Below are 15,388 nucleotides of genomic sequence, written 5' to 3'. Positions count from 1 at the left end.
CTCAAGGAAGTGGCAAGCCTGAGTTGGTGTGATCTTAAAAGCCTTAAGAGAGCAAAGAGGACTCTAAGTTAGTTTTAATAGGCACATTATTTCTCCCCCTAACACCCGCACAGGCTCCACTCTGAGCCAGTGGCTGTTTGAAGTTGGTAACAGCTGTAGTGTTCCAGCCTTTATTTAGAGGTCAACACACTGACTTCACTTAAAAGCAGAGCCGGACTGAAAGGAAGAAAGAGAGAGAAAAAATAAGACAAAGCAGTGGGTGGAGAAATAAAGAGGGAGACCGAGGGAGAGGTGAAAGAATGAGTAACGAAAAAAAAGAGTTACTAGCACAGCCGGGGATTAGCACAGGGAGAGGTTAAAAGTTTGTAGTGTTGCATCTGGCCTCCTGCCTGCTCTGTTGTTTATTGCCGCGGGCCTAAAGAGCTTCTGCCAACATTAACCACACCTGAACCACTAGACAACACACACATAAACACGCATAGGCAAAACAGGAAGAGGCAAATTCGGTGCCTGCATTTCACTCCAATGCCTTGGCAGGTTGTAGTGTTTCTAAATTGTTTTTGTCTGCATTTCAATTCTCAATACTTTTCATTTTTCAATACTCAGCCGTGTAACACTATGGATACACAGCAATTTTTCTAATGTAACTAAGAAACACCCAAAACTGTCCTAATTCAGACACTGCTGTGGATATCTGTATATTAGTAAGTGGATAAAACTCGCCACATGCCAAGCAATTTAGTACTGATGCCACAATCCAATAAACAGCATTCAAAAATCAGATTCTGAGGCTCCACGTACAATATATCCCAATACCCTTTGAACCCCGATGGTCAAGAAGAACATGCCTATTAAGAAGAGTAATTGTGGATATTTAACAGCATGTTAACATTAAAAATAATTTGAACGTTTAAGCACAAAGCTCACGATCCACTGGTGAGATGGATATGGACGAGCCTTGCTTTGGGACTAATTTGAATTAGTGCGACTTGGACATGAAGAAAAATATCAGTAGCGATTGTGCTTGACTTTGGAGGTTCCACTTCCCATTTGTGTCCCCAAAATGTGTGGTCCCAAGCAGTAACAGACAAAGAATCTTGGGGCAAATTATGTATATTTTGAAAACTTTTGACTCGATATTCTACATTACATCATCTGGCTTCAGATGCAACCTACAAAAGCTGCCTCACATTAGTTGAGTGAAGTGTTTCCTCTCAAACTAACACAAGAAGTTCAGCGAAGTCAAGGCACATGGGAGTTGTCATACTTCATATAGAAGTCGTATGCACCACCAAGCAGCAGCAATATATCATTGTCTGTGGCCAAAGGCACACACAGAGTCACTGTAAGTAGAAATCATACACACACAAAGGAGAATGTTCAGATGCCACCCACCACAGTTCCGGGGGACAAATCCTTCTCTGTTCCACCTCTCTCTTATTGCTGGAAATTCCCATCATGGCATGCCATCTTACCCGGTGTACATACGCAGACCAGCATGCAAAAAGTCTCGTAATAAATGGTGAGGGCACATAAGGCCAGAGGAAAGAAAGGGAGCAGGCATTTAAAAGATGTCAAGAAAATAGGTTCTGGATATTCCCTTGGCCTGAAGCTGTTAAGCCAATAAGCAGAAGCCACCCGTGCAACACCCACCCTCCCTCGCCCCGGTCCTCTGAACTTGGAATGGCCAGTGCTGGAATGTTAAAACGAGTTATTTTCACATGAACATCAAAAGTGATTAAGTACAAGCCTTGTGGATTAAGATGAGTCCGTAGACCTTCACATCTCTAGTTAACCTCCCCAAAGCACTTGGCTTCCTCCTGCCACAACAGTATCCAAGTACATCTTGGCCCCGACACAGGGTCCTCCTTTGCTTGTGGAAGTAATACCAGATTACAGAGCAACTGTTGTTAAATGTTGATATAATGTGTTTTTCTTGTCCACCCCTCCCCCCGCTCTCTTTGTTTGGACAGCTGCACTATAACAGTGGGACATCTAGCGCCGCCGCTTACTTTCACCAGAAATGGCATTTCACTTCAGTACAACACATACCACCATTCTAAAATTGGAGCTTCAATTGACCACAATACCTGATTAAATAAGTGATGTGAATGTGACCATTATCTTCCACCTTCCTTTCTTTATTTCTACTGCACTGTCTTTGTTAAGGCCCATCTGTGTCAGGATTGGCAAACTTCAAAAAACGGTCAGGGTTAACTAATCTGTCTTTGACTCAGGTAAATAGAACAAGTACAGACAGGATACACAGAGATCTAACAGATATTCACAGTCTAAAAGAAGTGGGTATGTATTTTCACATGATGCTTGGAAACTAAAACAAGAAGGTGAACACTACCTTTATAAACAATTGAAACAGAAACCTCTACATATGAGATGTGAGTGGAACCAAATCCGACATCAAATTCAGTGGTTAAACAGCCCTTTGACATTTGAACTCAGAACCCTAACCATGGCTCAGATGCGCCCCCCTCCATGTGTGTGTGTGCACATGCAAAGACCCTTTTGGAGCTTGGAAGCTGTCCCGGGACTCAGATGGGCTCTGTCAACACAGAGATTCCAGAAAGGAAGCGGGGTTTTATGGGAGCGGCAAGCTGCACACGCAGCCAGGACCTGCAAAGACCGGGAGCTGTGTGAAGACAACCTGCTCCACATCAGCACAAACCACCCAGTGTCAAGTTTGAGCCGTGTGGCTCAGTAAGCGTTAGTAGCAGCCAGCCACATGCTTGCTTCCTCCCTTACTTCCTTCCTTTTTCCACCTGCCACCATCAAGAAGAAAATCGCTATTGGCTGCTCAATAACATGGCTCTAGTGCATTGGCGGAAGCGCCCCCCTCGCTCTTCTACGCACACACAACCACACTCACCCCGCCTTGACAAGGTTGTATTGACAGAGCAGTTACACACCAACCCATTGGGGGAGATCCTCCACATTGTGCCCCAGGCAGCTGATAAATGGAACTCATACAGTACCTGTAAGCATGATCTCCTGCACATGGACATGCAATAGTGCATTTGTGTCTACACACAGCTCAATATTACTGTACTAATGCAGACATAAGTGAGGGGAGGGGGGGGGGGGGGGTAGGGGGGTTCCTATGATATATAACATAATAAAGCTATGGAGCTGCAGGGGGAAGAAAAACAACAAAAAACAGGCAACCATTTGTGTGTGTTTGTCTCAATGTGGATGCTGTCATACAACAGCTGAAAGCTGTCGAGGCACATAGCGTCTTGTGTGGAACCGAAGCCTCATCCTTACCAAGTAGCGCAGTTTGTGTCACAGGATCGTGATGGGCAAACCCTGCCAGGACTGTGATAGGATAGAAATCAGTCTGACACCATACTAGCATTACCTGTGTAACCTGCTAGAGTTCCAGATAAGTGTGACCTGCTATAGAATTCCAGACAAGTGTGAAAGGAAAACAAAGACAATTACAATAATGGGAATTCATCTTTGTATTTCTTTTTTCCTCTTAGCATTTGGCAGTTCACTAGATGTCAACAAGGTGCTTTTGTTTTCTCTTATGAGCTTACGAAGGTGTGCCAATTTTTAATGGGACATTGAACTGCCTGTAGTGCAGCTGTAAATACTAAGTATTAACTATGTATTTAATAACCTAGAAAGCATTGTAACAAATATTGGTTTGCACACAAGCACAAAGAATGTCAAAAAGTGTATAGCAATCATAGCACATGCATAAAGGAGCCAATGTGGCCTTACGGTTACGGGTTTTTAGAAAGGGATGCACCAAACGGATTGAGGAAAGTGTGTCTCTCCCTTGCACTTTCCCTCCCTCCCTTTTCCACCTCTTTCATGTCAGATCTGCCATTGATAAATAGCTTGGGGTTCAGCACTCGCTTTCACTTTGTGATATGATGTCAGTAACCTTCATTGATCTGCAGCCAGGCAGCGGGCCTTATCGCCGCCCCTGCCTCGTGATATACTGTGATCCAGGGCCCTGACTGCTTTTTAATACAGTGCACTTTAGGTAACAGTGTCGCAGGCTTACCAGTCTGCTTACTGAGACCTGAAAGTAAATTTGAACACCAGGGAATTGGTGGCTGCAAAGACAAAAAACAATGGGCCAGACTGGTTAAATGAAGAAGACAGAGCTAAGGATTTTTTTTTGTAGAACATGACAAAGGTGCGCAAAAGGAAGTGATCAGGTATACCAAAATGGTAAGGTCCACAAAGGTCATCAATTCTAACCACCTCTTAGTCTTTCAAGCCAGGGGCTATGTCAGTAGTCCAACCTGGAATGTATTCATTGGCCAAATCAACACAAGTGTCAGAACATTGAGCTTGTGTTGACAGAGCACAGCACTCTTAGCAGGACAGTGTTAGTGCTGACAGCCACTTCCTCTAAGCAGATTTATACACACCTGAACTGAATGTCATGAGCTGGATTCTGTTTTATGTTTGCCCTTAAACCTGTAAAGAGACATTGAGTCCCACATTCAGTGAACTCAGATTGCGGCATCTATGCAACCCTCACACATTAAGCTTTTTACTTGGCTAGAACAAGCAAAGCTTGAACATTGGAGGAGGTTTAGGAGCAAGAAAGAAAATTTGAAATGCTTCTAAATATTTGCTAAAGTTGCTGTAAGTTGAAGATGTGAGCCTAAATGACAAAATCCAAGTAAAGAAGAACAGGTAACGAGAATTGACTCACTAAATTGGAAACATTACGTGGGAAGAGCCAACAAAGATCTGAAACAGACTGAAAGGAACCAGTGAACAAATTTCAAGCAAACTGATAATACATGCCTAAAAAAGTCACGTGATTGGGGGGAGCTTATTGGATAACAGAAAGGACAGTGCTCACAAGAACAGGTAGGGAAAACCACAAGTTGATAGACAAATGAATAAAACACACGGTAAACCCAGACACGATAAAGCAAAACCAACTTCAACAAAATGAATGCCAGAATCTACCGAAGAACAGCACACCATGTACAGAGGTTAAGGAGAGCTGCAGATAACGGAGGCCGGACGAGGAACAGGAGAATTATCCCAACTATTGATTTTAGCTGTTGGGTATTACAGAAGGAAACAGCGGGTTTATCTGCCTAGGATCCCTCTGCACTTTCACTAACTAAACGAGTATTTTCCAAGCTTATCAGGCAAACAGCCTATTACGAATGCTCTCAATCTCCCCCACAACGGAAAGAAAGGTAGGTCACTATTCTCTCTTTATTAAATGGTATTTGCTCAGTAGAACTACAACAAAGCCTTCATATTTTTCCATAGTTATCTGAAAAGCATGAAAAATACTACAACAAACAATCAATTCCAGTAATTAGTCAGCCAGGGTTAACAGTATCATGATTTATTATCTTAGCAAGACACTGGAATTTAGCTGAGCAACAGTTTGGAGACGCAGAACTTGACTTGACCTTGACCTTAACCCCATTAAACACCAAAAATATAAACTAGAACATAGATTACCAGCCAACAGGTCCAATGCAAATGACTTCTGAGCTCACTTATTACAATAAACATACTTCCCTTGTATTTTGTAATGCCAACATATTTTAATAGTGTATTCCATATGTACTAATATCCGGCATTGCATGTCACTATCTGTGGGTCAATGTCATTTATATGGATTCTCAGGACTAGAACCAGAGATAATAGGAAGTGTTATAATCCATCAGGTGCCCAATACAATTCCTAATCACAGAGAAAATGTTTGCTTTAATTACCAATGGAAAGATTCAGATATACGTATACTATGTGAGGCACCTTTGGCCATATCCTTTCTGTGTGTGTGCTCTACAACAAATGAAGGTCTGTTCAACTGAGAGCGTGGGTGTGCCCGTGCCTTCGAATAAAGTGGGATGCATTAAAAACACTATCATAGTCCGAGGCATTCAAATGTGTAGCCATTTCCCAATATTAATAATGATGAAGAGGCGAGACAAGAAAATTTCCCTCAGCAATTACTGCAAAAATCCATATGTCCTGATCAATGCGCGATCCCAAGGATTGTCTTAATACATATAGAATATAGACAATACAATACACGTGTGTGTCAATGCGTATGAATTTACTGTGGCGTAAAATGAGCTCAACAATATGGGAATATTATTGAAGGCATAAAAGCCTCTGTAATGATTTACATATTTCATCACAGGCTGCAATGAACACAAGTGATTAAAAACATTCAATATGGGAGGGAAGGGAGGGGATATTGACAAGGATGAACAAGACAAAGTGCTGAACACAAGAAAACGATAAAGAAATAAAACTACTTCCCATTTGGATGAGACATGCTAAAAGTCTATCTAGGTTCAATAAAACACAGCGTATAAATATGATCAATATCCAACTTATACTTTTCTAAACTAGTCACCAAAGACTTTATCAGTTGGTTCAACATTCAACCACTTCATAGACTACTTTAAAAAGCAAGAATGCCACCAGCAGTGAAGCAAGGTAGGCGGAGTCCCCACTTTTGGCACCCACCGAGGGGAAGCACTTGTTCGCCCAGAGGGCTGCCTTTACCTCTCCATGTCAGCCCTGCAATGTGCTTGGGGCAGAGATAAATCTTATCTAGGAGACCTGATTAAGTTTTTAATTTACACTCCAATCAATAGCCCAGGTCTATTGGCAATGTGTCTAAAACTCTATTTACCAAAGGATTCCCTGCTATCAATTGATCAAGGACCTGGCAGCCATAAATTATGGGAACATGTGCAAGAGAGGAGGGGGTGTCAGACAGAAACTAGTCTTGGGTCTGAAAATGAGATTGTAGGTCAAATGTGACTGATATTTTAGTGAGAACAGGGACAATGGGGTGGAGCACAAATGATTATGCTTTTGCAATTAAACTTGGAGAGCTGACCAGGCAACTGTTGGAATTTGGTCCATGCACACGAGTCAGGTTACAATGCAGAACATTAAAAGGTTGCACAAAAAAACTAAGAAAAAAAAACTACAGAACAGACACTTTCAACCCCTTTACGCCTAAGCCTAAAAATTCAGATTCTGTGAGAGAACTCGCTTCCGGTGGTTTTTGGAAGAATGTAATGATCTGTTTACTCTTTCAGAACAGACTGATTCTACTTTACACCCGTAGAATTCCTACATACTCTTCCTAATTTGATATATATTTTTCTGGGAAACATGAGCTAAAGACTGCTCAGACAGCCACCATAAAATCTAGGAAAAGGCTCTTTTAAGATAGATATTTTATTAGGAGGAAAAAGATGGACAGATTAGCTATTGTGTTCTTGACCATCTGAAGTGTAATGATCCAGTTAATACTGACCGTCTTCACCTGATTTCAGAGTGGGGCTCAGTAGGAAGAATAAAGGGTAGTTTAAATAGGCGTCAGAGCAAAGGGCAGGGACACAGTTCTGACCAAAGAACTGCTCTGTTCCCACACTGAGGAAGCAAATGGGAGGGGAAGAGGGGGCAGCGTTATCACCGCTTGAGAGTGTCTCCATGGCGGCTGTGCTCTGACCCTGCTGACTCGCCAATTCCTTAACATGAGATCATTTTGGACAGCTGACCTCAATATTGGTATGAGGATTCTATGGATCTTCTTCAGCTCTCTCACATTGCTTACCAACACATTTGAGCCGTACAGTTAACAGCCACAGCCAAGTTTGTTATTCAAATTGTCTTTCATCACGGCATTAAGACATTCTTCAGTTTTGTGGCATTCACGCTCTTACATTCCAGAACTGGACAGATCATAAAATTAAACATTACTTGCGGTGGGCAGGAAACCACAGGTGAGACGAATATTGCATGTTTTCCAAATGCCACTTAAAACTGCAACATACAATAATAATAAGGTCTGTAAACATTAGAACACCAAATGTTTGAGAGGATGTACCAAACTACTTTGTCATTAGTGGAGGAGCTGTCAGCCAACATCAGGCATAAACATGTTAGAATTACACGTAATTATAGGTGAAGAACTTCCGTACTGCAGTATTAATCACCTGTGCAGCTGGCTGTGTGGTGAGACAGAATAGAGTGCAGTGCCATGCTCACCTTCAAATCCATCCGAAGGGGGACTGAGAGGGTTTCTGCGAGGACAAGGGTGAATCACACAATGCCGGAGAGCTTGACTTGAGGGTCCTCCGCTGGATTAAGAGCCACCGATGGATATGTGTAATCAGTCCTATCTTTGTGTTTCTCCAGCTCTGCCTCTCTGGCTAATGTCTCCGCCTGATTCGATTGTGGCAATTAGGCAGTAATCTATAGAGCCAGGGAGTGATGGAAACATTTCCCACTGTCCTCCTCATGTTTCTCAGAGCTGCTATAATTAGCTAACTTTGTTTCTCATTAAACATCAGAGAAGTATTTACATACCCAGATCCAATTTGGCTCTGCGTAGCCCATTCTTTTTAAACCACCTTAAAAACCTGGAGCATGTCTGTAAACAGCAGAAAAAAAGAGTAGTCCACTTATAGACAGTTCTGTGAATCAAATATTTATTTTAATAAAAGTAAGAAACAATGTATCTAAATTGAACAGATTAAGAACAAGTCGGGGTGGTATATTATACTCGATAGTTATGACTCTTTTGCATTGTAGTGGTTGTGAATTAAGTGGGAGAGGAAGTTGTTTTATAAAAATGAGGCAATCTGTCATCGTTGCATTCAATGATCAGACAAAGGAATTGGTCCACTAATATTTGCCTATGACTCATGCATAGTTTGTATTAACAAGGAACATTAAGAGGGCAGAGCTGAAGTAAAGATTTGTGTCCTATGCATTGCTTTATAAACCATGTAGCTGGTTGAACCAATATACACCATAGGCATTGTTTGCAACATACAATGCAGGCCAGTCAAAAAAAAGTTTCCTCTCTTTTGCAATTACATCTATTATCCCACAAATAATGCCAAATAAGTAGCTCCAACTCCAAAATCAGGATAGATAAGAGAACTACAAGTACTGCATTGTTTTTTACAGAATTATTACATTCATACACAGAAAAAAATAACTTTCTAAAAATGATGTCTAAAATTTGTGTGATTTGTTTAAATACTGTACTACTGAATCTAAATCGTATAACATAGCTTGGGTCAAAATGAGCAGTGACTTCCTCATTTATTGTTACATGTGACAAGCAACGAAGAAAAGAAATATGTACTTGAACAAGTCGTGTGACTACATGAGGCCTTTAATCACCACATACAACCACATTTTAGCACATTGTGATCGCAAAGTGGTGTGACAAATATATATAAGTGGGGTGAAGCAGTGATTTGGAATCATCTATCAATGGTGAAAAGCATGTTAACTACATCAACACTGCAGACCCATAGGTGTTGAAATTAGGTAGGAATGTCTGCATTTTAATTGCCTAATTTATGGATAAAGTGCGCACAAATCTAACATAATCCATATGCTTGCCCATAGTTGGCTGTAGCTTCAAAACAGGCGTCCGGCCAAGACAGAGGAGAAGGGTAATTCAATCAGCAGCACTCCATCTTGACACAGATTCACTTTGTCAGTTCTGCCTCACCAGTAATTCATCTTTCTGGAAACTTACAGTCTCCCAACAGTCAGTCCTTTCAACTGCAGTACCTGCTACATTGGGGAAAATGCCAATGCCCTCGAGGATCACAAATAAAAGTTTTCTTTTTTTGTTTTCTCTGACAAAGAAAGGCCTACTCTGGGAAAGGGCATCCTGTAATTATGCCTAATGCAAGTGGTCAGACTTTCAGGTAGATAATACCATTGCACACACATATACTCTGTGACCAGTGATGGAATGCATAAGTAAACAGTGCAAGGGTAGGGGTCTAGATGGGCAGTCAAGAAGGCCTGTCATGGGAAAGCACTTGTCCTGAAAAGCTGCCACCCCTCCACAGTATGCTGCTTTCTGTGCTTGCTACTGTGAACATTACAGGGTTAACTGCTGTGCCCAGTCCCAGGCGTGAACTGAAACAATCAAATAATGGCTGTGAGTGAACGCTCAAAGGCAGGGGGCAGGGCAGGGGCTCGCCATGGGCTCCTGCAGATGTTGCCGGGCTCCGGCAGGTCACACAATCACACGTATTAGCATTCCTGATGGAGGGAGCCCGGATTATGGCAGTGAATGCATTTCTTGGCTAAGCTCTCATCTGAACGCAGTCCCAAAGGCAGAAAAGAAGGCAAGAAATAACAGGTGTATGGGGATGAACTGCAGAGACAAGTGAGGAGCTGTCAGGAAGGCCAAGCTCTTGGCACAATGTTTGGAGGAACAATGATGTGCTGATAAAGGCAAATATAATTGTGATAATTTGGCTAAAACCAATAAAAGTGTTGAGCAAAAAAAGACAAGTAAAACCAAGCAAGGTATGATTCCATGAGGAAGGAAGCGAGGTGTACGATAAAGATTTCAATGGCAGGTAGGATGAATGACTTATTTTTTGTCGAGCAGAACACATTTGAGTAGGTGTATGTGCTGTCGCCTGTCATGTCACTTTTGCGCATTTCCCAGGATGGAAATTGAGGGAGGCCTCATATTTCTAGCTGGCTACTGTTAGAAAGGCCAGAGTGAGAGACAGAGACTGCCTGGAGCAGCTGTTCCCTCATACTATTCTATATATACTTCCAGCTTCATTGGCCAGTCTAGCGTCCCCACACACCCTTGTCCACCAAAAACTACAATATGGTCTACTCATTTGTCAAAAGCTGTGTGCTACATTGATGTTGGAGAACTTTCGAAGAGACACCAAATGCAGTGGTACAATTTGGTCCTTATCTGATGAAGGAAGCAGGAAGCAGGGCCATTTATTATTTGGAGTGAGGTCAATCATTGCAACAGCTGTCTTAACTTTTTAATTGTGTGCCCGCAACATCTTTCCATTCTTGTCATGCCATTCAGACAATTGATAAAACGTTTTAGGAAGCTTACTATTGCACATATATCACCCAAACAGAGTGCTACAGAGGAATGATGCAGCTATGTTGTTTTAGTATCTTTGCATGCTGCGCCTTGGGAATCCAAAAATTACTATCTGATGTCACACTATGACATAGCTATCACTGTTGCCGCCTACACACCCAGCTGTGGAAACAAGCCAGATTACGGTTTACTGTTCTAAATCACACTGATGCGAGTTACTCGAAATGTTCGTTGTGCAATACTGGGAAATACTTGGCCCTATAATGCATAATGAGTATAATGAATGCATTATACTCCAAGTTTACTATAAACATAATGCGTGTCATGTGCGTACGTCAGAGGGAAGGATCCAAATGGTTCACAGACTGCAAAACAAACAATGGCACTTCATTTGAGAGAAATTGAAAGGTAACAAAGACCGAAGTGTCTACTCTGTACTTTGTTTTAGCACAATGCAAAAAATTCCATAAGAATGCAGCCTCACAGGTTTACTATAGTTGTATATTCAGTTGAGACTTTATATTACTAATGGGCATTTACAACAAAGCAAACAATGAGAAGGTGTTCCTGTAAAATAAATGTCAAAATTGAAAGAAACCAAATCCGAGTGAGGAGAGAGAGAGAGTAAAGAGCGTATTGATTTAAGTTTTTTTTCCCCCCCAGTTTGAGCTTTTCCAACAGGAGACAACCTGGCCTGTCTTTACCCCTGACATCCCTTGATCACACGATCAGATGATGCGAGTGTGAGTGCACATCGACGCAGGGAACACTTTGCTTATTTACTCCATCGTCTTCGTTGGCACTATTCACAAGAATTGTCTTTAATTATGAAACCCTTTTAACACAAAGATGCAGATGTAGTTTCATTGCTACAAATAGTAACATTTGGGTTTCAGTAACATTTCTATTTCAGACATGCCTGAGTTCTATAGAATTATGTGTGTGCGTGTGTGTGTGTGTGGTGGGGGGATATGTTCATGCTGCTCTGACTAAAAAAAGGAATACAAACCCTCACAATTGACAGGTGAGGGAGGCGTACCCTTGTCCCCATCCTTTGAATATCAGTGACTCCACAAGTTAATATTTGCTTCTGCCTGCTCATAAATTTGCATAGCATTAGCACCTGACCTAAATGCATTTTGATAAACCGACACAATTAGCAACAGATCAGCTGTAGGAGAGAAAACTTCGAGTTGGAATGCTCCCTGAACGCTCAAGTGTCGAGGAGGCTCAGGGAGGAAAAGCAGAGTTGGGCCCACCTGATGAAAGCATAAGTCAACTGGGCTGTTTTGCTGGCCTTTATAATCTACTGCATCAACTCTAACACCCCGAAGAGGCGGAGCAATCAGGCAAACAAACAGCTCAGCTACACAAAAAGGGGCGTTTCAACGTGGGAGGGTAATAAGGAAAGACAATGAGTAAAAAAGCAGGGGAAGTCCGAGGCCGCCGTCCTCACAAACTGCCAGCTTCTGACAGCCTGGCACACACAAAGGCCCCACTGTAATTAGCGGTCCCAAAAGGTTGTTCAGCATTTGCATATAAATGCCCTCACAGCAAACACTAAATAGGCTGACACAAGCCATGCCCAAAACAGACATTTGCCACATCGTTTGCCCCACCAGGAGGGTCTGGGGTTCCACTTCAACAATGGAGTATGGTAGTGCCCTGAGGTATGGGTTTCTTTATTCCACGACCACACTTGTGACTCAAAAGACTAAAAACTCATGAATCACTTATTTTATCGCGCCAGGAAAACTAGTGGTGCTGTGAGATTTAAAGAGGAAAACTACATTTGAAGTTTAATCATAATAAAACATATATTTCAATACAATTAAAAACTTTTTTTCCTGACGATAAGGCCTATCTGACTATAAATCGTAACAACCAAATTCTAAATTAAAACTGTATATGTTCGTATGTACGCAGCACTGGATGCCTGAGGTGGGGTAGGGTGATCTAATAGTCCAAAATTAACGATAGAATTCAAAACACAAAGCATTCTTGTAAAAGTCCATGATTGCCCCCCTTATGCTGTTCTTTTTGACGTACCCTCCTCAGCCACCTGAGGGCAATACAGCGTTCTATGAATACTACGTACTGATAAGCAGCGCTAAAAGTCATTCATTGCATAAAAAAGATATGCCAGTACATAATGTCATATTTTTGTTCTACCTGTGTAATTTGCATTGGCGAAGTGTTATTTATTGTAAAGGGCACGTAGTTCACTATCACCATAAAACTCGTATCTAAAAAAAGTTATTCCGATCTCAGGGCAGCCGTGTTCCATCCTTGCAATTACATGGCGAAAACATTCAATGTGAACTGCACCACATTGCATGCATTCAATTCGCTTCCTTTTTCTAAGAGGATTGTGAAACCTCGGGGCCCTGACTTCCTGTTGAAGACCTATATAGCCAATTGACGCGTGAGAGCAGATTTCAACCAGACCACACAGTCTTGCCAGGGCACGGGGTGCAGGTATCACCCTTCTATTTGGTTGAGAAACTATTTGAGGAAAGGGAGAAACGCTTACATATATAGCACAGATAACAGACGTGCGTGCGGACACGTGACCAGGCGCAAAAATGTCCTAAGGAAACAGCGGGTCCGCAACCTGTGAGAAATGACTGTTCTCTCCAGATCGGGGTCAAAACATACAGCTTTGTTTTAGGTTGTCTGTCACACGGTGGGATGAAAAGTGCAGTTTGGGCAAAACACACTAAGCTGATTACCGAGATAGGCCACATTTACACAAGGTTAACAGTGTTTGAGAATACAAACGCTGCAGTTTTACCCACTCTTTTTCTAGAATAGTTCAACTGTTTTGATGGAAATTCAGCCTCAGTTTTATACTTCCTCTCTGCCTAATGTTATTTTGACAATGATGATTCATTAGAAAACACACCAATATAAAGGAAGGAAGTGATGGGACTTGTGTCTGCACCCCTCTTTCCTGTCCCTGACCACTGCCTCACTCTCTGCAGCACTTCCTCTAAAGTCATATTTTCTAGTGTAAACAACGCCTGTGTCATCTGCATACTGCTTGATAGACAAAGTAATGGGATACCTTGCAGCCAAGAGAAGATAATTTGCTTCTTCTCTCTCTTGGGGGAAGACATTTGACTCGATTTTGAATTTATCTGTGGGAAGCCTTGAGGTCAGAGATCACAGAATGGCATGTTTTAGAACATACCAAAATGAATCTATAATAATAATATAATCCCAAAATTATCAATTTGAATTATTTAAAATGAAGATATTTTGGCGTAAATCATCCACCTCCTAAAAAGCAACCAGAACGTACAAACTAGTACTAGAAAGCCATTTGTCAACATGATGTGTAACATTGGGGCAAGACCTGACAAGAGGAAACACCTGGCCGCCACAGAAAGCCAGCAGTGAGAGAGGCCCATTTGGCTGCTATTCTCCCATGCAGATACACACCTAGATCTTGCCAAAATCAACGTGCCTCACACATAGGATTTGTATGAGGTGTCTGTTTGTGTAGAGGGGAAACACTGTAAAATCAGTATCCGTTTAGATCTTGGATGTTATATTTACTGATTTCCTACATGATTTTTTTTCACTACTCTATTTCCCTAGTGATATCTGTCCCTCTGACAAACAAAATAACGTGAATCCTCACAAATTATCAAACGTATACCCCTGCTTTAAGAAAAGCTGCCTGAATGAGCCGCCCTTTCCATCTTGGTTCATTAAGGCAAATGGATGCCATGGCGACCAGACGAGACAAACGACATCACAAGGCCGAGGTCACCTGTCTGTCACGGCCGTCTGGCTCCGCTCCTTCCCCGGGGGACCTGACCTGTTCCCTGTGGACCACCTAGACCCAATCTATGCTCTGTGCCACTGCACATCTGAATGAAAAGCAAGCAGTCACAGAGGGCTCGGTGTTAAATATGTAAATAAAATAAGTTTTAAAAAAACAACGTTCCTGCGATGAGCCACTGGGCACAAAAATGCACATTTGATCTAAGAGAGGGTGAAGAGTGAGAGACACATTAAAAAACTGCTGTGAAACGCATACAGTAAAAGATTGTTTGGTGGGAGACTGTGCAGTTCTTCGTACAGGGACATATTTCCATGGGCTTTGTGGGAGCCTTCACTTTAATCAATTTATTATGAGACACCAAGGTCCCTGTGTTTGTTCACTTACAACAGGGAAAACGAGACACTGCATTTGTTTTGGGTACAGTGAGACCCATGGTGGGAATCGCATAGATTTGAGGAGTGTGAAGCTAAAAATCACAGGAATAGAAAAACTGTATACCTTAGGCTACATCTGAACCCATCGATGGGTTTTAGATGGATAGTAAAATGATTTTGACGCTTTAAAGAATTTAGGAATAAACCCCCACCTCAGAAACTTCCACTTAAAGGCCACAAGGGAAAATTGTTTTATCTCTGCTTTTGTAAACACCAATAATAAGTACTGTTGACAAATTAATGAAAACGGAAACATCCAAACTGTTTTGAGAATATCGGACC

General features: G+C 41.9%; 1 protein-coding gene across 10 annotated transcripts in view; it reads right to left on the bottom strand.

Annotated features, from left to right (window-relative positions):
- The window catches only part of zfhx3b (zinc finger homeobox 3b), a 313,149-nt gene that overhangs the window by 107,893 nt on the left and 189,868 nt on the right, over window positions 1–15,388 (bottom strand). Inside the window, exon 1 of one of the 10 annotated variants that reach the window (XM_077619384.1) lies at window positions 8,029–8,197. The exons of the other annotated variants lie outside the window; for them this stretch is intronic. The gene's annotated coding sequence lies outside the window, so the exon portion shown is untranslated. Of the gene's footprint in view, window positions 1–8,028; window positions 8,198–15,388 lie in introns of those variants that run through there. 10 annotated transcript variants of the gene reach the window in all.

This window comes from Stigmatopora argus, chromosome 2, assembly GCF_051989625.1.
Source record: "Stigmatopora argus isolate UIUO_Sarg chromosome 2, RoL_Sarg_1.0, whole genome shotgun sequence".
Classification (NCBI taxonomy): Eukaryota; Metazoa; Chordata; class Actinopteri; order Syngnathiformes; family Syngnathidae; genus Stigmatopora; species Stigmatopora argus.
Note: the sequence above shows the minus strand (reverse complement) of the source record. Positions and strands in the feature narration are given on the sequence as shown.